The sequence below is a fragment of the Oncorhynchus masou genome, chromosome 3 (assembly GCF_036934945.1).
Source record: "Oncorhynchus masou masou isolate Uvic2021 chromosome 3, UVic_Omas_1.1, whole genome shotgun sequence".
NCBI classification, from domain to species: Eukaryota; Metazoa; Chordata; class Actinopteri; order Salmoniformes; family Salmonidae; genus Oncorhynchus; species Oncorhynchus masou.
This window is the reverse complement of record NC_088214.1, coordinates 32,316,693-32,343,267: the sequence shown is the minus strand read 5'-3', so window position 1 is coordinate 32,343,267 and position 26,575 is coordinate 32,316,693.

Here is a 26,575-nt window from a genome sequence, read left to right as displayed (position 1 = left end):
GATCCTCAACACGGAGGCCCAACAGGGGTGCGTGCTCAGCCCCCTCCTCTAATCCCTCTTCACCCATGACTGTGCGGCCACTCACGTCTCTAACTCAATCTCTAACTCAATCGTCATGTTTGAGTGACGAGGCCTGATTACCAACAACTGTGGGCCTGATTACCAACAACGACAGACAGACTACAGGGAGGATGTGAGAGCCCTGGCAGAGTAGTGCCAGGAAAATAATCCTCTCCCATAATGTCAACAAAACTAAGGAGCTGATCGTGAACTACAGGAGACAGCAGAGAGAGCTCTGGCTCTCCAGAGGGTGAAGTGGTCAGCCCAAAGCATCACCGGGGGCACACTGCCTGCCCTCCAGGACATCTACAGCACCCTGTGTCACAGGAAGGACAAGAAGATCATCAAGGACCTCAGCCACCAGAGACACGGCCTGTTCACCCTGCTACTTTGTAGAAGGCAGATAAACATCTGATAAACAGTTTCTATCTCCAGGCCATCAGACTGTTAAACAGTCAACACTAGCCATCCTCTGCCCTGAAACTTAGTTACTGTTAGTATCCAGCTATCACCCAGTACTCCACCCTGCACCTTAGAGACTGCTGCCCTATGTACATAGTCATTAAACACTGGTCACTTTAATAGTGTTTACACACTGTTTTACCCACTTTATATGTATATACTGTATTCTAGTCATGGCTCATCCTATATTACTACTTCTGTACACACATGTTCCATTCATATATTTAATTTATCCTTTATTTAACTAGGCAAGTCAATTAAGAACAAATTATTATTTTCAATGATGGCCTAGGAACAGTGGGTTAACTATCTTGTTCAGGGGCAGAACGACAGATTTTTACCTTGTCAGCTCGGGGGTTCGATCTTGCAACCATTCGGTAACTAGTCCGACGCTCAAACAACTTGGCTAACTTAATATATAATATCCATGCAGTCTATACACACGATTATCTACATATTTATATTCTGGATTCTGACATAGCTCGTTCTGATATTTCTTTAATTCCTTTATTTTTATTTTAGGGATTTGTGTGTATTGTTTTGTACCGTTAGTAATTACTGCACAGTTGGAGCTAGAAACACAAGCATTTCGCTGCACCTGTGATAACGTCTCAGAATCTGTGAATGCGACCAATACACTTTGATTTGAATTGGTTTGCCAAGCTTGCTGCTTCATGCTGAAAAAGGGGTTCTAGATAATGTGGCCACCATGCCTGCAGCTTTCTGTGAAGCCCCTCTATCTCTTCTCTTTGTTTTCCCAGACTGACTTTTCTGGTTTGAGGAGCTTCAGAACAGCCATGAGAATCAGGTCTGCAGTTTGGGCTTCTAACTAGTACTATCTCTCCATCTCAAACTAGACTGCACAACTTCTCTGAATATAACTCGCACATTGTGAGAAAGCTGTAGGCTTTAGAATCAGAGCCTTGTGATATTGGGATATTTTTGTTGTTGTTGTTGTATAAATCACAACGTTCGCTTGTTTGTGCAATAACGTGCAATGTTTTCAGTTTCAGAATGTTTTTTTAACTTCATTGATGTTCGTCGGGAGCTAACTCATATCACACATTTTTATATAACTCAAAGCTCAGTTTATTGATGTAGAGCATGTGTAATGTGTGAGTGTATGTGTGTGTGTGAGAGAGAGAGAGAGAGAGAGAGAGAGAGAGAGAGAGAGAGAGAGAGAGAGAGAGAGAGAGAGAGAGAGAGAGAGAGAGAGAGAGAGAGAGAGAGAGAGAGAGAGAGAGAGAGAGAGAGAGAGAGAGAGAGAGAGAGAGAGAGAGAGAGAGAGAGAGAGAGAGAGAATGGAATGCAGAGGAGAAATAGTGGGATTTTCTCTTTCCCATTTTCCCAGTTTCAGTAGAAATGTGGTGTGAAAGACCCATTGTTTCTCTTCCAGCACCACCAGCAATATCAGCACAGCCCTGGTCCCGCTTTGTTACCTATCTATTTATTTAGCAGTGCTCACTAAATGGCTTACAGACAAATTAGAGTGTAATGATAATGACCGCGATAGTTAACATAGCCCACTTTTCATAACAGAGGTTGGAATGTCCAATGGTCCTTTTCTCTCTTTCTCATCGTGACATATTTCAACCTGCTGAATGTGAATGACAATTACTGCTCCTGAACTGAAAAGGCCCCTGAACTCTGGAACTGTGTCCCAAATGGCACCCTATTAACTACATAGTGCACTACTTTGACCAGAGACCTATGTGCCCTGGTAGAAATATGTTCACTACGTAGGGAATAGGGTGCCATTTGGGACATAGCCTGGGCTCTCTTGGTTGGATAATGTGGGAAATGTACCAAAAGAAGGAGTGAAACAGAGAGCGGGTAGCGCCTTGGAGAGACAATAGCAGGGGAGTTTTCAGGGGGCCGGCAGAGTTAGAAAGGGGGTCAAGAATCAAAATGGGAATGACATTTACCATCAGCAGCCCTGATTCGCGGCCATTGATTCCCTCAAAAAGCCTGATCTGAATCTAAATTGCAAATTAGGCGGCGCAGTGGCCTTTCACAAGTCGACTAGCGGGCTGAGGCTGCGTTCCCACACATCCCCGGTCTCAAATGGCACCCTATTCCCTATTTAGTGCACTACTTTTTACCAGGGCCCATAGAGCTCTAGTCATGAAGGGAATACAGTGCCATCATTTTAGATCTTTCAAATACGTAGGGTTCTGTGGATGTAAATTGACCAATGGGAAGCAACAAAATCCCATCCAACGTTATACAATGCATTCAAGAAAAGAAAAAAACACAAGTACGAATAGCATTAATTGACAGAAAATCCCTACGAAATCCTGCTTAGAAATGCACTAGAAACGGCAACGCTTTTCGGTTGCTTTTTGGGTTGGTAACAAAATGTTAAAAAATAAACATGTAACCAAGTGCCAGCAGCTTACATGGGTCAGAATACACCTTTATTTAAACCCTGTCAAAGCAGTCCCCTGTAGGCCCTTTTACTGACCCTAGCCCCTCCTCAGTGTGTAACGGATCAATGGCCCGATGTGTCTCTCTGTTATGAGGAGCAAGCCTGGGAGAGTGCTGCATAGCCTCCACCACCGCTGCGAGGATCCAGGCCATGGGGCGAGGGGGCTGAAGTGTGCATCCCAAATGGCACTCTATTCTCTATATAGTGCACTACTTAAGCTCTATGGCTCTGGTCAACAGTAGTACACTATATAGGGAATAGGGTGCCATTTCAAAGACAGCCATGATCCAGGGTTAGGATGACAGATAGATGCTTCCTGACATTACTTACACTATACAGTGGCGCAAAAAAGTATTTAGTCAGCCACCAATTGTGCAAGTTCTCCCACTTAAAAAGATGAGAGAGGCCTGTAATTTTCACCATATGTACACTTCAACTATGACAGACAAAATGAGAAAGAAAATCCAGAAAATCACATTGTAGGATTTTTTATGAATTTATTTGCAAATTATTGTGGAAAATAAGTATTTGGTCAATATCAAAAATGTATCTCAATACTTTGTTATATACCCTTTGTTGGTAATGACAGAGGTCAAACGTTTCCTGTAAGTCTTCACAAGGATTTCACACACTGTTGATGGTATTTTGGCTAATTCCTCCATGCAGATCTCCTCTAGAGCAGTGATGTTTTGGGGCTGTTGCTGGGCAACACAGACTTTCAACTCCCTCCAAAGATTTTCTATGGGGTTGAGATCTGGAGACTGGCTAGGCCACTCCAGGACCTTGAAATGCTTCTTATGAAGCCACTCCTTCGTTGCCCGGGCGGTGTGTTTGGGATCATTGTCATGCTGAAAGACCCAGCCACGTTTCATCTTCAATGCCCTTGCTGATGGAAGGAGGTTTTCAATCAAAATCTCACGATACATGGCCCCATTCATTCTTTCCTTTACACGGATCAGTCGTCCTGGTCCCTTTGCAGAGAAACAGCCCCAAAGCATGATGTTTCCACCCCCATGCTTCACAGTAGGTATGGTGTTCTTTGGATGCAACTCAGCATTCTTTGTCCTCCAAACACGACGAGTTGAGTTTTTACCAAAAAGTTATATTTTGGTTTCATCTGACCATATGACATTCTCCCAATCTTCTTCTAGATCATCCAAATGCTCTCTAGCAAACTTCAGACTGTCCTGGACATGTACTGGCTTTAAGCAGGGGGACAGGTCTGGCACTGCAGGATTTGAGTTCCTGGCGGCGTAGTGTGTTACTGATGGTAGGCTTTGTTACTTTGGTCCCAGCTCTCTGCAGGTCATTTACTAGGTCCCCCCGTGTGGTTCTGGTATTTTTGCTCACTGTTCTTGTAATCATTTTGACCCCACGGGATGAGATCTTGAATGGAGCCCCAGATCAAGGGAGATTATCAGTGGTCTTGTGTGTCTTCCATTTCCTAATAATTGCTCCCACAGTTGATTTCTTCAAACCAAGCTGCTTACCTATTGCAGATTCAGTCTTCCCAGCCTGGTGCAGGTCTACAATTTTGTTTTTGGTGTCCTTTGTCAGCTATTTGGTCTTGGCCATAGTGGAGTTTGGAGTGTGACTGTTTGAGGTTGTGGACAGGTGTCTTTTATACTGATTACAAGTTCAAACAGGCGCCATTAATACAGGTAACGAGTGGAGGACAGAGGAGCCTCTTAAAGAAGAAGTTACAGGTCTGTGAGAGCCAGAAATATTGCTTGTTTGTAGGTGACCAAATACTTATTTTCCACCATAATTTCCAAATAAATTCATAAAAAATCCTACAATGTGATTTTCTGGAGAAAAAAATGTAATTTTGTCTGTCATAGTTGAAGTGTCCCTATGATGAAAATTACAGGCCTCTCTCATCTTTTTAAGTGGGAGAACTTGCACAATTGGTGGCTGACTAAATACTTTTTGCCCCACTGTATATAGAAAAGTATGTCGACACACCTTCAAATTAGTGGATTCGGCTATTTCAGGCACACCCGTTCCTGACAGTTGTATAAAATTGAGCACATAGCCATGCAATCTCCATAGACTAACATTGGCACTAGAATGGCCTTACTGGAGAGCTCAGTGACTTTCAACGTGGCATCGTCATAGGATGCCACCTTTCCAACAAGTCAGTTCATCAAATGTCTGCCCTACTAGAGCTGCCCCGATAAACTGTAAGTGCTGTCATTTTGAAGTGGAAACTCTAAGGGCAACAACGGCTCAGCCGCAAAGTGGTAGACCACACAAGCTCACAGAACGGGACCGCAGAGTGCTGAAGCAGGTAAAAATTGTCTGCCCTCGGTTGCAACACTCACTACCAAGTACCAAACTGCCTCTGGAAGAAACGTCAGCAATGTTTGTTGGGAACTTCATGAAATGGGTTTCCATAACCTAGCAGCTGCACACAAGCCTAAGATCACCATATGCAATGCCAAGAGTCGGCTGGAGTGGTGTAAAGCTCGCCGCCATTGGACTCTGGAGCAGGGGAATTGTGTTCTCTGGAGTGATGAATCACGCTTAACCCTCTGGCAGTTTGACGATAGAATCTGGGTTTGGCTGATGCCAGGAGAATGCTACCTGCCGCAATGCATTGTGCCAACTGTAAAGATTGGAAGAGGAGGGGCTGTTTTTCAATGGTTTGGGCTAGGCCCGGTGAAGGTGAAAGGAAATCTTAATGCCACAGAATACAAAGACATTCTAGATGATTCTGTGCTTCCAACTTTGTGGCAACAGTTTGGGGAAGGCCCTTTCCTGTTTCAGCATCACAATGCCCCCGTGCACAAAGCGAGGTCCATACTGAAATGGTTTGTCGAGATCGGTGTGTAAGAACCTGACTGGCCTCCACAGAGCCCTGACCTCAACCCCATCGAACACCTTTGGGATGAATTGGAATGCCGACTGTGAGTCAGACCTTATCGCCCAGCATTAGTGCCCGGCCTCACTAATGCTCTTGTGGCTGAATGGAAGCAAGTCCCCGCAGCAATGTTCCAACATCTAGACTAAAGCCTTCCCAGAAGAGTGGAGGCTGTTATTGCAGCAAAGGGGTGACCAACTTCATATTATTGCCCTTCATTTTGGAATGAGATGGTCGACAACACGCTGTCCACATACTTTTGGCCACATAGTGTATTTCTCTCCTTCTAATTCCAATAGCAGATGTTGGACTGAATCAGCTCGGAGCGGGAAGGGAAGGAGAGCCAACAACAGCAAGTTAGTAGACATTGGAAACATTCTGCTTTCAAAATGTTGGAGAAGGCAGGCAGACAAGAGAAAATGCCCCACTTTTCAACTTCTTGACTCAGACAAACATTTGTGTAGCCAGTCTCGGTGCCAGTCTGTTTCTTCCTTCCTGACCAACTCCTTAACCACTCTTTAAACTATCCTGAAAAAACAACACTGGAAATTACATCACTTCAGAATCTGTAGATGCTCTTTTGCAGAAGGACAATGTTATGCAATTTAACATGTGGTTAACCACTCTTGAAGTATAGTGAAATGTTAGTGACATAGCTTAGCCTACATGTTATTTTCACTCGTCTTCCAACACCATTACGAATGTCATGTTACTTTTCTCTACGTGCTTCGTTGCCTTTATTTATAATTTTAAAGAACAAAAAGTATAGCCATGAAAGGACGACAAGTTATCTCTAAAGACTTGTGGATAAAAGTGTCGGCCCTATGTGAGTAGCAATACATGAGAGATGCCTTTTGAGCTGGCCATAAATTATAGACCCTTAAAGCCCTTTGTTAAGGCTTTAAACATCAAGCATTTTATTGCCTAGCCTTGACATTGTGAGTGGCGTTGGGGTTCTCTGAGTGTGTGAATGGTTTGTCTTGTTCCCACTCAGGCCAGGGCCACTAGTCCTGAAGTTGTTTTTAAGGGCAGTGGGAGCCGCATGGTGGTTTTATATAGAGCCAAGTGAATAGAGGCTGCTTGCTCAGGTCCTTTGTGAGCCTGCAGACAGTGTCGTCACTATCTTTTCCTGTGGCCTTTATGTTTGGATGCCTCTGAGATGGATGTGGGCTCATATTCTGAGTGGAAGAGTTTTGTTCTGTTTTTAGCATTGAATCTAATTTCGTTTAAATTTGTAGCGATCAGCTAAGGACACTGTTCTCATCCACGATCTCATAACGAACCTGTCATTCCCTTGCCTTTCGCTAAATGAGGAAAACATTTGCAGTTAGGTCTAAGTCTTAGGTCTTTGCAGTTAGGTCTGATGGACATGTGTCTATTGGGTCTTTGTGTCCCAACTTAGGGCTCAGTGAACTGTTTGGCTGAGATTGACTCCATGGGGTACACACACACACACACACACACACACACACACACACACACACACACACACACACACACACACACACACGTTTGTTTTACTATCCTAGTGGGGACCAAACAATTGATTCCCATTCAAAATTCTATTTTCCCTAACCCCTAACCTTAAACCTAACCCTTAACCTAACCATAGCCCTAACCTTAACCCCAAACCCCTAACCCTAAAACTAAACCCTAAGTCCTAACCCTAAACCTAACCCCTAACACCTAACCCTAATTCTAACCCTAAATCTAATTGTAACCAGAACCCTAAACTTAACTCCTAAGCCTAAGATTGATTTTCCGAAATATCCTTGTGGTGAAATGTCCCAAATTGTCAGAATTTTCCTTGTTTTAGTATCCTTTTGAGGACTACTGGTCCCCACAAGGATAGTAAAACCAATAAAACACACACACACACACACACACACACACACACACACACACACACACACACACACACACACACACACACACACACACACACACACACACACACACACACACACACACAGCTATTAATGACAGTAGTTTTCACAGCCCTCTAGGTTCTAGAACAGCCAGTCCGTACGTAAGTCTGAAAAAAAAGTCCCACAATACCGTTCCTATGAGAGCTGACAGAAGTTTTTGACAGTGAGAGTAAAATCAGTTCCCAGACGTGCTGGGATAGAGAGAAGTAGAGAGGAGCAGAGCAGAGAATGTGTGTGTGTCTATTTGTGTGTGCGTGTGCGTGCGTTTCGAAAAGCAAAGCAGCAGGAAATCCTTTCCGTACTTCAAGGACCCTGGCAGACTGCAGGATGAACTGTCACAACTATTAAACCTGATAGTAAATTCATTCTGCACAGCTGCGTTAAAATGAAAAGCCCAATAAGCCCTGAAAGCATTGAAAATGAACATGCCAACTTGTCTTGGACAGACAAATACATTAGATTTGTGGACTGTGACGGGTTGACTAAACTATTATTAAGAAGGTACCATTTTCTCCCTGAACAGTTTCTCAATGAGTCAATTGAGAATTTGACGTTTCTGTTCTGTCTTAGGGGAAAAACTACGGATACAATTAGCTAAGGTTGTTGATTTGTGTCTCATTTTATCACTATTATTGTTGATTAAGTTGTCTGTTTCATTTTGTGTCTGTATTGAGGCCATTGGTTAAACCCCATGGAGAGGCCTAAGAAAACACCAACCTGGGTGTCTAGCTGGAATGGTGATACTAACCATGGAAGTATATATAAAAATCAATGTTCAATAGATTGTGATACGGCTCCACTTCAAAAGTATAGGTTACGTACTGCACATTTCAAGAGCACTTCTCTTCTCTCATCCTTGTGGGGACAGCCTTGCCTGCCCTCCCCTGCTTTTAAGCTCCATCTGATCCACATCTTCAATGTAAAGGTGACATGTTTCCCATGAAATGTTCTCTCATGTGAAGCGAGCTGGTATTTTCTCTTATCTTACAAAAGCAATGAGATCTGTGAAAACACTGGGACTTTGTGTGAGTCTTCTTGTGTGAGAGGAGCGTTCGAGCCACTACACATTAAGCTGGAATCTGAGTAATGTATGTATCTTTTGTTAGATTCTTTCCGTCCCTCCCAGCCTCTTGGTATGGACTCCCTGGGGCCCGCAGGGATACCTGGGATGCGTCCCAAATGGCACCCTATTCCCTACATATAGTGCCCTACTTTTGACCAGAGCCCAGTAGTGCACTATATAGGGAATAGGGTGCTAATTGGGACACAGACCAGGTATCCCTGCGGGCCCCTGCTCTTTTGAGGCCATCTGTTGGACTGGGAAAACCAACCCACACTCTGAACCAAGAGACAGACAAACAGAGAGAGAGAGAGAGAGAGACCAGCTCCCTGCTTATGTTTGGAGTGGGAATACACTGGGAATACATTGGGAATACATATTCCTGTAACACGTGCAATAAGGCTCCATCGGAATGGAGTGCAAGTGGAAGTATCAGATCCCTGCTGGAATGAGCAAAAGATGTGGACTGGAAGGATTCAGGCTGATTGCCATGGACGTTTGTCCCTCTGGCTCTACTTGATTTGCTTTTCAGTTCAGTTTTTTTATTGCCATATTCCATGACTGTTTTACAACGCTTCGACAATTATTTTGACTCCACCAACGATACAAAACTTGCAAAAATTCATCAAGGGGCACATACTTGGTTTAATACAACTGTAATGGACGTCATCATGTCTCTGCGTCACCCTCTCGGGTAGCATTGAGGATCAAGTAGCTTAGACGAAGGAGATAAGACGGCCATCCTTGTTCGGCCAAGAGCCTTTCACATTATTGTTGACATTTCCTGTTAGCACACTGGTTGCTAGTCTCCCTATCCCTCTGTGCAAAGATTACATGCTTAAGTGTTCACTCTCATTTTTTAACACATTTTGTTCTCCAATGACCTCATATTATATATATGGTTAGTTACAGTGCAAATAGAACTCTGTAAGTGTACTGTGTACACTGCCCATCCAATTTGTGTTAATTACCCATTTTGATAATTGGTTTGTCCATTTTCATTCAAATAAATATGGTGGCTGTTCTGAAGGGATTGAATGTCACTGTTCTTGGGCTGCTTTCATGAAAGCGGATAGGCATGAGTGAAGTTGTAACCACAAACACAGCCAGAGGATATGAAGTCTATATTCAAATCCACATACCTTCATTGTGCTATTCTGCATAGCTGAGGGGGGAAACCATGTTGAATGCAGCCTGGCAGCTTTGCAGGTTTAAAACATCATAATGAACTGTGAGCTTACACAGGATATCAGTCAATTTCGTGTGGGGATATTTGTTAGAGATACTGAGGTTTATTGGCCGTGGCCTCTGTTGGCACGGTAAACCCTCCACGGAGCAGACGGTAGGGCTGGTGTGGTCTCAGAACGACAGAAAGTCAACTACCTCCTCCTGAGGACCAATTTGCTCCAAAGCTCTCTGAGGAAATGCCTGTTGCTTATATTGGCCCCGCTTACCATTCAAACCCAGGCTACAACAGGCAAACGTAACCTTTTCCAGACCGGTTGGCTCGCAGACTCACTGGAGACACCCCCACAAAAAAAATGATTTGTTGCATTTTTGTTACAGTTCTTGTTTGCAACCCAAATGGCACGCTTTTCACTATATAGTGCACTACTGAAAGTAGGGAATAGAGTGTAATTTGGAACGCAGAACGCACACCCTGTCTGCCTTCTCTGAGCCCTATACAGCGCACGTGGTTTGAGGAGTTAGCGAGTTAACATTAGTGTTTGTCTCAAATTGCACCTTAAAATACACTACTTTTGACCAGACCCCTATGGTTATACAGCCATACTAGACCACAATGTATATGTTTGTCTTTCCCTGCGTTAAAGGATGGCGGATATCTCCTGAGAGCACTGGACTTCCTTGGGCTGGAAGCAGCAGCCATAGTTCTGCAATTGTCGACTTGAAATGGAAAGGTTTTGTAAGGAGTTTGGGGGGGTATTTCCCTGTAGGCCAAAGAAACACCACATAATAGGGGTTCCCCTACAGTTTTCAATTTGAAGAACCCCTAAAGGATACTCCAGGATCCTTTTAGTTTTTATAGTGTATGTAGACAGGGCCGGCATTACGGGAGGGCCTTAGGGGCCCGGCCCGTCCTACCTTCCTCCTTGCCCGTCCAAATAAAATACTTTAAAATTGATCATTTATTTGACCGAGATGCGGGCCGATAGAAAGACGCATCAATCTCAGTTAAAGCATCCCTCTGTGTCAGTATGTTTAGACCATGTTTAGACGAGGGGCAGCAGGTAACCTAGTAGTTAGAGCGTTGGGCCAGTAACCGAAAAGTTGCTAGATCAAATTCCTGAGCTGACAAGGGAAAAAAATCTGTTTTCCTACCCCTGAACAAGGCAGTTAAACCGCTGTCCCTAGGCCGTCATTGTAAATAAGAATTGGTTCTTAACTGACTTGCCTTGTTAAATAAAGAAATATGTCTGATGGATGTCTGGCCAGACAGTGTCAGCTACATGTAGAGGGATGCTGTTTTGCTTTCTCGAATGCTTTCTCCGGTGATATAGTTTCAACAGAGAAGAAGAGGCGAAGTAAAAGGGATCACTCTCACCGAAATCTGTTCCGTATATGCCCAATGTGTTTCTATGGGAATAATATGCAGACTTAAGCTTTTCGCCTGCCTTCTCACCTTTGGGACAAAGACTCATTGTTTGGGCAGAGACATCTTGTCATTATGTACAGATCTCTCGTTTCAGCCTCTTGTGAATAGGAAACTAAAGTTGGCGGGTGCACTGTGCACTGTTAGGATGCTAGATTGCCCTAAAGTAAATGGATGTTTTGACAAAAATAAAATACAAATAAAATCATTCAAAATACTTAACCAGGGAGCATGATTTAGCCACAGAGGATCATTAGCTTCTTTAAAAAAAATGTGTTTTTGGGAAGCCAGAATTTGGGTAGCGCACGTGGTAATAGGTCTAGCTGATTGAGTTGCGGATTTCAGTGAAAAGCTTCTAAAATATGTGTGAGGATAATGTGTCTTGAGTGTCATTTAAAATGTTGAGACAAGAAGAAGGGGAGGGGTGTGTGGTGAAGATATGGTGTGTCTCTCTCCAGAATGCATGCATATGTAGGAAAGTGCCTATTTGGCAATATCTTATTTCTGATTGTCTTAAGTCACCACGTACACCACACATTTTTTCTTCAAACACCTCTTAAGGATCGGACCTTTTTTTTCAATTTTCTCCTAAAATGACATACCCAAATCTAACTGCCTGTAGCTCAGGCCCTGAAGCAAGGATATGCATTTTCTTGGTATCATTTTAAAGGAAACACTTTGACGTTTGTGGAAATGGGAAAGAAATGTAGGAGAATAAAACACATTAGATCTGGTAAAAGATAATACAAAGAAAAAAACTACTGTTTTTTAAAATAGTTTTTGTACCATCATCTTTGAAATGCAAGAGAAAGGCCATAATGTATTATTCCAGCTCGGGTGATATCAATTTAGATATTGGACACTATATGGCAGCAGTGTATGCACAAAGTTTTAGACGTATCCAAAGAGCCATTGCATTTCTGTTCAACATTTTGTATCAGACGGCCCAAATTTGCCTAATTTGTTCATTAATAACTTTTCATGTTCAAAACTGTGCACTCTCCTCAAACAATAGCATGCTATTATTTCACTGTCATAGCTACTGTAAATTGGACAGTGCAGTTAGATTAACAAGAATGTAAGATTTCTGCCATTATCAGATATGTCTATGTCCTGGGAAATGTTTTTGTTTACTTACAACCTCATGCTAATTGCGTTAGCCTACGTTAGCTCAACCGTCCTGCAGGGGACCCAACAATCCTGAAGAAGTTTGAACAAAGTCAGTTATTCAAAAAATGTTTTACTTCCATTGCGAATGATAGTTCTTCAGTATTGGAAAAAACTTTCCAACATTCCCGGCCTCGATAATCACCAAGCCTCAGTGTGAAAGAGCAAAATATAATGATCTGATGATCCTATATATCCAGTGGAAACGTCATAAAAAACAGCTTTCTGTCCCGATCTCACTGGCACAGGAAACTCTGAGGGCCCGGAATAGGCTAGTTGATACAATATTGCAAGTTTGTTAGCGACAGATTTTTTTATGGTTAACCATGTTACAAGGATTTTGAGAAAGAAAAATGTTATTTTTGAAACAAAACTGGTGAAAATGTGCATATAAAATTAATCATAACTGGTACGCAGATAGGTAGAGATGGTAAGTTGTAAGCTTCCCCAAACTTGAAACTCACCAGCTGCTTAAGGTCTTTAATATTAGACCCATTTAAAAAAAATGTGCACAAGCACGTGCACACGTAGGAGGTCCCGGTGAAAGAATGGGCCCGCCTATGGAAATCAAAGGCCCTTCTAACTGATTTGTTCTGGCGCTGGGTCTATATGTAGATTCTGAAAAAATGATCCTGTGCAAGCTCTAATTCTATCCCCTTTTCTAGGGCACTAGATGGGGGCTCTGGGTCGTTGGGAAGTCTAAGGCTAAGGTCAGGGAGCCAGGAAACAATCAACACAATTCAATAATCACCAGCTAGGACTGTTAGTTCGCATGGAGTCAACGCGTTTCACTGTGTTTATTTTCCTTGGATCAAATTGCATTTGCTTTTTCATTTCATGGCCAAGTGGACCTCCCTGACTTCCTGGCCTCCCACCCGGGGGTCGGACCCCCCTTCCCCCCTCCATGACAACACACACTGCGGGCACAAAGGTCACGCCACTCCCCCATAAGCAACGCATACACATGATGATGTGGTCCCAGGCTAAAGGCTGGCTCACACGCGCAATCTAAACACACAAGCACTGTGCGCACACACACACACACACAAACACACACACACAAACACAGACACAAAATAAGTTGTCCCTGGCTCACTCCCATCTGTGTGTTTCCCCTGACATCCTCCATATAGGAAATGCACACGGCTGTGGCTATCAGTCGATTCTCTGCACAGCATAAAGATGTTGTCAGACAGCGACTGTAAATCTCTCTTAAAGCACTGTGAGTCTTTAGGGAAGAGGATGAGTCGTGTTCAAGAGGGAGACAAGAGTAGGTTGTCAATGCTTCATCCTCCATCAGGCTGAGGGACATTTACTCTGTTTCCAGCACTGAGACAGTGAAATGAACAGGTTGAGAAGTAGCAGTGGATTATGGTTCAGGAGGCATTGTGAGGTCGCTGTGGTGAATGATGTTTGAGAGGAGAGTGGATGATGGTATGAGGACAGTCGTTGTGATGATCCAATTTGATTTGTACTGTAGCCTGGAACCAGTAAGCATATGTCACTGTGTTTACTGAGGAAGTGGAAGCTGTGTAAATACTCAGGAAGTATACACACGCACACAAACACGCAAGCGCGCGCACACAGACACACACACACACACACATACACACACACACACGCACACACACACACACACACACACACACACACACACACACACACACATACACACACACACACACACACACACACACACACGTACACACACACACACGTACACACACACACACACACACACTCACACACACACACACGCTTGCGCACACACACACACGTGCGCACACACACACGCACACACGCGCACACAAACACGCACACAAACCCACGCACACACACACACACACATGGCTACACACACACATACGCACACACACGCGCGTGCACACACACACATGCACACACACAGAGATACTGACCTACCTTCTGTAACACAGCAGATCGTGAGAGGAAGCCACAATGGCAGTGACTGGGAGCCCGTGAAGACTCTGTGCTGACTCTGCTGAGGTCTCCAAAGTGTGCAAGCCCTGTCCAACATCAACACAGCAGGGAATGTAAAATCACAACCACAGAATGATTATAAAACAGAGCTATCCATCATTGTCTTGTTCAGACCCCCTACTGACTGAATGGGTAAACTCTCCCGGTGAGCCCGGCTCCAGTTGTTTGTGTATGTATGCACTGCAGGTATATGCAGGATGTTTTGGTTTCTGCGCTGCTGTATGCTAAAGGCATTATTGACGGAGAGTTGTCATGTCGGACCACCATAGGCGATCCTTAGCTTGGTTGTGCTGCCAATTCTAAAAAGTTTAAGAAGAGAATGAAAAGGAAATCATGCAATGCAAAAAGGTATTGCTGTGATCTACTCCATGTGTGTTAAACATACACCGCACTATGAAATCTTGTTTTTTGTCATTTTTTGTTGGGCACCCCATATGATGGTATGAGACATATTCTAAAATGTTCTCAACATGAACTGTAAACACATCACTAAATACTATTGTCATCTCTAACCCAATGATTTGTTTGATATGTCAGGATTAATCATACGCTCTTCTGCTGATTGGCTACAACAGGGACATGACGTTTCCTATATTGGGTTATTCCTGTTCAGCTTATCCACTGACATTTGGCCTTGGCCTTTGGCAGTCATAACTATTCCTATCCTCTCTCTCTCTTTCTCTCTTTCTCTCTTTCTCTCTCTCTCTCTCTCTCTCTCTCTCTCTCTCTCTCTCTCTCTCCTGCTAGGCTTTTTCATTCACTGAAATGCTTCTCCAAGGTGTGTGCCAGAGGCAGTCATACATTGCATCCCAAATGGCACTCTATTCCCTACATAGTGCCCACATTCTAAAGGGCCACGGTCAAAGTAGTGCACTACATACAGTAGGGAATAGGGTAGCATTTGGGATGCAACTACAGTCATACATAGTCATAGTAATGATAACAATCACGGAGTCTGTGCACTTACAGTGCCCCCTGGCTCCTCCTGGAGTCACTGAGCTGAAATGTAGAAGCTTTGTAGTGCGTGTGCTTGCGTGTGTGCGTACATGCATTGTGTGTGTTCTGTGTGCGCGTGTGTGTGTGTGTGTTTGCATGTGTGAGTGTGTGCGTCTGTGAGTGACCTGTAATGTCTAGGCTTTGTAGTAGCTGTTGATCCTGTAGATGCTGAGGGAGTGATTTATCTGCTGAACTGCCGGTGCTCCTCCCTGGGCGCAGACTGTCTGCTGTGAGGAGGCTGACTTTGACGACTCCATACACTTTGACTGAATCATGTCAGAGATGGCGTCTCAAATGGCACACTATTCCCTATACTATATAGTGCACTGCTTTTGAGCAAAGCTCTATGGGCCCTGGTCAAAAGTAATGCGCTATGTAGGGAATAGGGTGCCATTTTGGACACGTACATACAGCAGACCACAGAACAGACCAACTGGCACTGTGGATGACTGGGCCAAGGAAGTTAAGGTCTTGGCAAGAGCTTTGCACTTTGGATGTTTCTATACCCTCTGTGTGTGCATGACAGACGGATTTGCAAATCTTTAATTTAATCAATTAATATGCAAAATATGATACAATATATATATATAAATATAAAATATGTCCCTGCAGGGGTAGAAGACCCAGGTATGAGTTTCTCTCTCCTTTCAGCCTTAGCATTTAATGGGCAATCTGTGATTTAAACAAAAACAAAGCCACAGGACTGGAGAAATGTAATGAATCTTAATTTCATAGACAGAGCTATGGATGCAAGGACATGCTGCATTTATAAGTTATATTCTTCAAGAATCAATGACTATATATCATTCATTTTAATGTCCAAAAATGGATGGACCCCTTCCAGATCTCCCCTTTAACAAATGCTGCATGTTGGTGCCACCGGAGACCCATGACTGGTCCTAATAAACTGGTGATGTAATGCACAAGCCCCTCTCTGTCTGTGTGTAATTTGGCCCTGCAGGTTTGCTGCTGAGCTGTTAGTTCATACATACAGCCATTCACTACAGGCTTAATGCGTCCCAAATGGCACCCTATTGTCTTTATAGCGCACTCCTTTTGACCAGAGCCCTATGGGCCTTGGATAAAAGTAGTCCACTATAATAGGGTTAGGGTGCCATTTGGGCGGCACACATACAGTACAGTAGAGTGCTGATAGCTGGCATGTGTGACAAGCTCCCCACTTGCACCATGACACAAGAATTCACGCTCACTTCTTTTGCAGCCTCCCCATCGACAGCTGCAATTTTAACAAGAGCACAGAGATTCAATTACTTTCTGTTTTTCACTTACACATTTTCATCAGTTGGGCAACAGAGGAAATTGCTTCTAGTAGTGTAAAGGTGGTAACTGGGTTTCTGATGTCTGCTGCCTGAAACCTGAAACATGGAGTACTCTGTGTCACAGCTATATTTAAAGAGGAATTGTAGATATTAATAAGATAATGGCACATTGAAGCCAGCATACAGTATCCCCATTATGGGTTACTTTGGGGCAGAAATATTATGTATAAAATTGGGTCCACAGAGAGTTACAGAGAGAGAGGAGATTTTCAGCTGGGGGCAATATGCAAAGATTTTTTGCGTGTAATTCCTGCCATAAAGAAGTCAACATCAGTGTTGTGTAAATCATTTTCTTTAGGCTCCTAAATAGAGGTAACTCTAAGAGCTTGGGGTCTCTCTCTTACTCTTTCTTTCCCTCTCTGCCTTGGTTTCCTCTGTTCCGTTTCCTCAGTGTTTGGATTGCAGGCAGCAGCCAGCCTTTAGACCTTCCCCCCAACCTCTCTCCTCAGCCAAGTCTTTCTCCTCCAGCTCCAGCCAAACCAGTCTCCCTGGCCACTCTAATCTCCCTGACCAGTCATGAATCAGGCTGAGGTGGTCTGGGACCCCAGCCTTGTCAGCCTATCTTGACAGGCCAAGGCTTTAACATAACAATCGGCTGACAGCTGGATATTCATGACACCACAGCACCGGGGCCGAGGCTTGCCGGAACCCTGGAACACAAAGTGGGAAATATCACAGTCAAAAATTATCATAGCTTCATGAAAATTAATGACTGGCCTATCACTCTTTGATAACTATGTGGCTAGGCTACACATCCCAGCTTCTATGGGTTCTATGTCTGTGTTTGTCTAAAGAGAGTGCGGGTTAGTTGGTTGAGAGTTTATAGTGTTTATTAATGTCCGTACTTTCCATGCCTGTAAGATTTGGGTGGCATCCATTGATGTGTGTGTGAAATAAAGATATTTGAACGTGGTGTATATTTCACCACAGGCGAGAAATTTGTGCTATACTAACTTATTTGTGTCCTTGTATAAAGTCAACTCAAACTGTTATGGGTCAATGTATACTGACTTTTTAGTAGGGGACACATTTCTGCAGTATTCATATATAGGAAAACGCTGGAGAAGACAATGGTGCATTGCTTACAGTAGTTTCAGAGGGAGCTTATGTGTTTCCAGCATGCTGTACATATCATGAAGTCAACACAGAAAAAAACTCTATTTGGACATCTATGCAGGAAAATAAAGGAGCCTGTTCACCAGAGACCTAAACAAATAACCTGGAGCCAAAGCACTAACATTCCTGTCCTGAGAAATAGTCCCCCTAATTCCCCTAATGATTCCTGGTTTGATTGGCAAGGCAATGACCAAGTCTGTGTCCAAAATTGCACCCTATTCCCTATATAGTGCATTACTTTTGACCAAATTCCATAGGGCTCCAGTCAAAAGTAATGCACTATATAGGGTCAGAAATAGTGCACTACTGTACATAAGAAATAGCGTGCCATTTGGGACACAGCCATACAGGAAGTGGGTGGTGCAATTGAATGTAGCACTAAGCTGACGCACTAGGCTGAGGCTCACTAAGGCAACTTAGCAGCATCCTGTGGTTAGAGCTCTCATCACCAGTCACCATCAATCACCGACCAGATAGGAGGCTACAAGTGCCTGGAGACGTCCAGCCCTCCCCGCTGGCTCTCATGGAACAAGACTTCCATATTGCCAACACATGGGCTTTGGTTGTGTCCAAATGGCACCCTATTCCCCATTTAGTGCACTACTTTTGGGACTTGGTTAAAAGAAGTGCACTATATAGAAAATAGTGTGCCATTTGCGAAACAGACCATAGCCAGGATAAAAATGTTATTGCCACATACATGTAGGTCGCTATGGATACATACACTTAAGGTCCTGATAGTTGTCTGGTTCTACCCCTCTATATTGTTTAATCTCCTTCATTTGATGAATTGACTTATATTGATTGATTTGTGCATTCAATTACATCACTTACAGCACTATTTGCTAGTTGATGGTACATATTGATTAAGTAGATACATTCTCATGCCCAGAGATCCTGTCTGATGTTGCAGATCAATGGTGCTGGTGGTTCAAGGTTTATTGGTCTCCAGGGAATCTGTCTGTCTGTCTCCATGAATTTAACTCTGGATTCATTCATTCTGTCATGGGCAGGAGAACCCCAGAGCACAGAGGGAATAGCTGAACTTTGGCACCAATCTCAGTCAAATAGAAAGGGGAGATAAAATGTAAACGCAGTGCTCTATATCATAATAGTATACAGTGACACAATTCTTCGGGGGAAGAGGACGGATGTCCCCATGTGTGAATAACCTATTCATCAAAATAAAATCCTATTCTTATTGACCCATCTGGCTCTATTCCAAGTATTGCACTCGGCCCTCTCACTATAAAACTGTCCTTATCCTTCCATCAGGTTCAATGACAAATGGAAAGGTAGAGATCTTACACAAACTAGAGGAAACTACATGCGATAAAAAAATCTTCAAATCTCAAAGCGTTGAGTTGTAAATCCAATCGTTTTACAGTTATGTCCAGTAATTGGAGAGAAATACCACAATAGCTCCGATAGCTAGCGCTTACTAGTGTAAAAAAAAAAAAGAAAGTCAGTATGCCAAATGTTCAGAATGCCAAATGGGGCGGCAGGTGGCCTAGTGGTTAAAGCGTTGGACTAGTAACCGTAAGGTTCCAAGATTGAAACCCCGAGCTGACAAGGTAAAAATCTGTTGTTCTGCCCCCGAACAAGGCAGTTAACTCCACTGTTCCTAGGCCACCATTGAAAATAAGAATTTGTTCTAAACTCTCTCGCCTAGTTAAATAAAGTCAAAAATAAGATGTACATTGACTGACACTATGTATAATAAGCAAAGTATTGTCTCTTGCACCAAAACAAACTGCAATGTTACTAAATAAAGCACCTCAGGGCATTAGTAAACACAGCTGCACTGTAGGCATGTTGTCAGTCAGTTGGTGCAGTCAGCAACACAAGTAGACAGTTGTAGCCTAAGACATGGCAACAGTAATTAGCTGGACCTACTGCAGTCAGACAGCCTGAGGTTGTTTCAAGGCTACAGAGAAAACTCAATATATCTGTTCCCCCCCCCCACATACACTCCAATAAATGTCAACGCTACACTAGACCCGTGAAACAAGCTGTTGATGAGAACAGTTGCAGCCTGTTAATTTAAAAACAGCCATGGCTAATTTATAAAACGCACAATATCTGTGCACTTTACACGTCCAATGTAAACAGCCTATGATATTTTATGGCCACATTACCTCAGGTTTTTAGCACTGTGGGCTTGTTTGAGTGTGTAGCCTTGTAGCCTGTGGCTATTGGAGAGGGCTTTTCCATCAAATATATATATTTTCCTTATTATCGTCTGAAAATAAATTGCACACTATGAGAATCCCATTGGAATGAATGGGGCTTTCACAGACTTAACTGAACACATAAGGTCCTAGGACAAGCCAACGATGAGCCACTTGGAGCCAAACCAAGACTGAAAACATGGCCTCAGTGTGAGAATTAGAGCATGTGATACACAGTTACATTAAAGTATAATAGAGAGTTAATGGAGAGAGCCAACTATCACAGCTAGTGAACATTACAGTGCAGTGAACAGGGAAAAGTATGACAGCCAAATGATCATTCAGGGTTTAGTGTATCAGTGTCCTGAGAGTGTAGAGTGTTTGCCATGTTTTTGTGAACACTTTTGTATAAGTAATATTAAAAAAAAAACGTCACGGAGCGTATTTTATGCTGCTGTTGTTGATATGTTCAACTCGTTCTATAGCAGTGAGGCACTATATTGGGAATAGGGTGCCATTTGGGATGCACACAAGGTTATGTCTCAGAACTGAATGGTTGTTTTGCTGCTGAAGGTAATTCATGCAGCCAGTTGACTCACGGGGCCTTGTTACCAGCCTGCCCTTCAGAATGCATTATAACTCAGTCAATCAGGGCAACACCTGCACTCACTCCCTCATGTGCTAAGGCAGAATGTGTGTGTGCTTGTGCGTGTGTACTTCTTTTCCTACATTATCAGGACCCCAGTGTTCTAACACTTCACCCGAATGTCCTGAAAAGGTACAGAACTTTTCTGAAAAGTCAGGACTTTTTTCAGGTCCTGAATTTGTTCAAATGCTATTTTAAGCTTAAGGGTTAGGTTTAGGGTTTCTGGGGTTAAGGTTAGAGTGTGTGTGTGTGTGTGTGTGTGTGTGTGTGTGTGTGTGTGTGTGTGTGTGTGTGTGTGTGTGTGTGTGTGTGTGTGTGTGTGTGTGTGTGTGTGTGTGTGTGTGTGTGTGTGTGTGTGTGTGTGTGTGTGTGTGTGTGTGCCAAAATGTGTATGCGTGCATGCATGTGTGTGTTTTGTATGTATAAAATGCATTTGCATGCATTACTTTGCTATGCAGTCTGTTTATTTAAGAATACTGTAGAAAGGAATGTCAATGTTCATTGATGTGATATCTGTGGCAGATTTGTATTCTGAAGGGAGCAGAACATACCTGTACATGGAGACATCCCAAATGGCATCCTATTCCCTGTATAGTGCACTACTTTTGAACTGGGCCTATAGGTCATGCAACCCATGTCAGAATTGAAGGGGTTTGTTTAGCAGCTACTCCCCTGGGGGTTCTTTGTTAGACATTTAACATTCTGACTGAATACATTGAATTCCTCACCTATAAGAACAGTTTTAAGACTTCAGCTACAAGTGATATCTTGAGTGACTCAAACGAAGTCAAAGTTTGGTTGTAAGTCTACATTTTGGTTGATCATTAGGATATTGCAATAAGTTACTAAAAATATGTGTCAAACAAAGAGATACTGACACAGTGCATTTTATCTAACGTGACAGTATATTTTCAAGGTTGTTTTCCTTATGTAGGTCTACCACACAGAACAAAGAAAAGAGGGGAAACACAAGTCCAACAATGAAAAGTTGAGAGAAAGAAAGACTGCATTCCAAATATTGAATCTTCCACAGCAGTAAAATATCTTCCACAGAAGTGAAGTCCCACAACAGTAAAGTATCATACACAGAAGTAAAGTACCACAGTAGTAAAGTATCTTCCACAGCAGTAAAATATCTTCCACAGAAGTGAAGTCCCACAGCAGTAAAGTATCTTCCACAGAAGTAATGTCCCACAGCCGTAAAGTATATTCCACAGAAGTAATGTCCCACAGAAGTAAAGCATCTTCCACAGAAGTAAAGTCCCACAGCAGTAAAGTATCTTCCACAGAAGTAAAGTATCTTCCACAGCAGTAAAGTATCTACCACAGAGTAAAGTCCCACAACAGTAAAGTATCATACACAGAAGTAAAGTCCCACAGTAGTAAAGTATCTTCCATAGAAGTAAAGTCCCACAGCAGATGGTGAGCATGAAACAGAATCTTAGGGACACCTGCACCACACAGGCAGTGAAGACTGAAACCTTTTCTCTCCACTGTTCAGGAAATCAGAGTAGCAGAGCTTCTAAGAACAGAGCAACAATGGGAGAACTGGGAGAAAGGTCTGGGAAGTGTCCCAAATGGTAGTGCTCTAGTCCATAGGACTCTGGTCCAAAGTAGTGCATTATATAGGTGATAGGGTGCCATTTGGGATGCAAACCTGGCTTTGCTCATTTAACCTCGACTCTCAGTGTAGTTAGCGTTTGTTCCAGATGGAAATTGGACCACTGTTTGAAAACATTCTTTGTTTCAGCTGAATGGATAAGAATAGATAGTGTGGGTATGAATATGGTTACTAATCTTCATACTGTAGGGTTTTGTGTCTGTTCCAGGTATAACTTGAATTTGATCTGTTGACCCTGTTACTGGAGTGCCGCAGGTAATTCTGTTCCAACTTGGCACCACACCTGACCAACTGAGCTAATTGATCAGTTCAGCGATTACCTATATTGAACACACCCGGTCTTTCAGTTCAGTTAAACCAAAAACACGAAGTGCCTGTGGCACTCCAGGAACAGGGTTGCCTACCCCTGATATAGGGAATAGGGTGCCGTATGGGATGCACGTCCGATCATTCAGTGTTAACCCATTGTGAGGAGTCCTATAGCCTGCCTGTTCTCTGTAGAGATCTCCTTAGAGCACAATCACACACACCTCTTTGTGCTGGATCAGACCTGGCTCTATTGAAATGAACTTCAGAGTAACCAACCCCTCACACCCCACTCCTCCAGGAGAAGTGGACCAATTAGAATTCTCCTGGGTGATTAGCATGTATGTTCCATTCATATGTATGATCGTTTATTCATTTAGGCTTATTGAGTTTACCACCAGCTCTCATAGTAAAGGCTGTCCACTCACTGCTTGTCTCACAGTTGTCTGGTATGCAAGAGGTCCCTTTTGACCAGGGCCCTGGTTCATTGTCATGGGATTACCTCCCAAACGTAGAACCCCATTGAAATATATATTGGATCAAATGTTAATTAATGCCAACAATCCAATTAAACTACTGCAAGGTGTCCATTGAATACCCATTGTCTCAATATTACTCTAATTAATTTGATGATGAGCACATGCATAGCTCAATGTCACATTCGGGGAAATGCCATTCTAAATCAACTGAATCCAGGCCTTGGATTAGATACTAATTACCACATCAGTCTTTCTGAGGATTGTCAAATGGATGTTTTCCAGCTAAAGCTCTTCCCCAGGATCCATCCAGTAGAAACATCTGTTAATGAGCTGCAAGAGGATCGGGATGATAATAAAGAACACACACGCCAGATGAACACATGCACGCACGCTGCAAACACACACATGCATATCACATGCACGCACGCTGCAAACACACACATGCATACCACATGCACGCACGCTGCAAACACACACATGCATATCACATGCACGCACGCTTGCACGCACACACAATCTCATATTCTCCAGACATTGTGACTATGAAATGTCAAGCTTCGATAACAAATTGCATAACAATAGGATTTACATGGAAATGTAGGCCTAGATATTGGTAGATTGCTATAGGTTCCAGTTAAACAGCTGCACCCTGTGTTTACCGAGGGATTTCCCCGTCATTTGAGTAGAAGCTTGAGAGCTGTAGTGAAAGCCTTTTGTTGATTGTACTCTGTGCTGAGGTGAAGTGGCTAAAAGCTGCCCCTCTCCCTCCCCAACAGCACTCCACGCACCCCTCCACTCCCCCTCCTCTCATTCCCCAACAGCACTCCACACACCCCTCCTCTCCCTCCCCAACTGCCCTCCACACAAAGGACCAGTAGAGAGCAGGATGAGAGAGAAGACAGCATAAGCCCTTTTACAAGCTTTTCTCTGAACTCCTTAACAATCTAACATGGAGTGGTTGTGGCATACCTGGGGCCTGGAGGAACATGGAGGCTCACTGTGAGGGGGACTTAGGCTAGACATACTCAGGTCCTCTGGGGCTCCTGATGAAGGCCTCACTAATGGACGTCATTGTTGGATTGAAAGTGTTGGTTTAAGAGCGGGGTGTGGGGTGGTGGGGGATGGTGCGTGGTTTTTCTAAGATAAATATTTGAGTGGCAGGTAGGCTCAGAGCCAGAAAGCTGTCTGTCAAACAGACTGATTGACATAATGCAAAGGGGAACTCCACAGATTTACTTTGACATTTTTCTTGGTGGGACAAGCACAATTATCCAAATGATTATGCTTTGTTTTGGTTATGACGAGTTCATCCCAATGCGTTCCTGAATGGCCCACACAAACGATTACTTCAGTTTTTACCAGCTGTTTGTACTAATGACTAAAATGACTGTAAGAGGTGTGGTTTAATTTCTAAATGGCATCAGCTGTTAGGTCGAGGAATGGTAGACCAGCAGAGATCTTCCTAAGGGAAAGGTTGACACTGTGGCACTGCAGCTGGGATCATATATTTTGTTATACGGTACTTTGCCAGATACTGAACTATCTCCTTGAACCTCCAATACAAATACGATTTGAAAAGTCATAGTGTTATTTCCTAGATTTACTTCCCATACCGGAACATGTGAGCATGCAGAGAATGTGGAAGTGAACCAGGGGACAGAGGCTGTTCTACGTCCCAAATGGCACCCTATTCCGTATATAGTGCACTATGGGCTCTGGTCAGAAAGTAGTGCACTATCTAGGAAATAGGATGCTATTTGGGAAGCAAAAGGAGAGTTATGAAAACGTAGCAGAACCAAGAGCTGCCTCCAGGAAACCTGCTTCAGGCCAGCCTGCTGCTGATCCATTCATTGGGGGTTATTTTAAACTACAAAATGTACATCTAAAAGAGAACATGTCTCACTGGAGTGTGTGTGTGTGTGTGTGTGTGTGTGTGTGTGTGTGTGTGTGTGTGTGTGTGTGTGTGTGTGTGTGTGTAACGGATGTGAAACGGCTAGCTTAGTTAGCGGTGCACGCTAAATAGCGTTTCAATCGGTGATGTCACTTGCTCTGAGACCTTGAAGTAGTAGTTTCCCGCGGCTTTGTGGAGCGATGGGTAACGATGCTTCATGGGTGACTGTTGTTGATGTGTGCAGAGGGTCCCTGGTTCGCACCCGGGTATGGGCGAGGGGACGGTCTAAAGTTATACTGTTACGTGTGTGTAGAAGATTCTGAATTAGAGCTTTATCTCACTAGTTTACGAGTTTACAGAAAAGGGAGTTGCAATCGTGTATTTGCTTTTTTACAAATGTTTGAGTGAAGAAAATCGAACATATGTGTGAAAGGTGTCTGTAGAAAAAGACAAATGTTACAAGGGATTGTGAAAATTCAGCAACCCTGAGAAACACACATGGCGATCACATTTTCAGTGAGGGAGCGCTTGTCAACCTGGAATGTTGTTGCAAAAACAAATACAAGTCCTTTCTAATTGCTTTTACTTTTGCGCAAAAAGTCTGGTTCCAGCCAAAGGGACAGAGGTAAATCTCCGTTCTGTCTGGCCTGAGTCCACACTGACCTCAGAGAGTGCCATCTTTCAACCACCCCAGCAAAAATATATAAATAAACGGGCAAACCAGGTACAGTTTCAGCAGGCTCTCCAAGACAGTTAAAGCAGAGGTCAAATAAGCTCCTGTAAGTCGTGATCTTGCTAAATAGTAGTGTTATTTTATTTCAGAACACTTCATTATGTGCAGCCCTAGGGGGTTGATTACCTCATCTGTGGCAAGCTACATGATATCATCAAAGAAAACCCTAATGACAAATCTTTGTGCAGGAATATGTTAGGAGTATGCTCAAGATGAGTTACATGATCGGATACGAAAACTCTATTGTTCATCTACATGGACATACATTTTGAGAATTTACTCTCTCAGTGTAATGATTGAGTTATTGTAACAATACACATAATAATTTTGGAAGGAGAAAACATGCCCATCCACTGTAGATGTACACTAGTGGTACCATAGTAAAATGAACTATATAATGTGTAAATCTATGCCATGGTCATGTTTGCTGAATGGACAAATTACCATCTGAGCCCCAAAGAACAGCCGGGGTAAATGATCCTCGGGTCATCCTAGCCTATGCAGGCAGTTAATGGTAAATGCTTCAAAACCCTAATACAATTAATATCCTCAGTATCCTAAAAGGGCCTCCTAAGAGCACTAAGAATAAACTACTGTTCCACAGTTCTTCAAAGTGTTTCAATGATGTCCAAAAAGACTCAAAACATACTGTAGTGGCGGAAGTTAGGTTTCACTCAGGTACTTGTACTTAGTAAG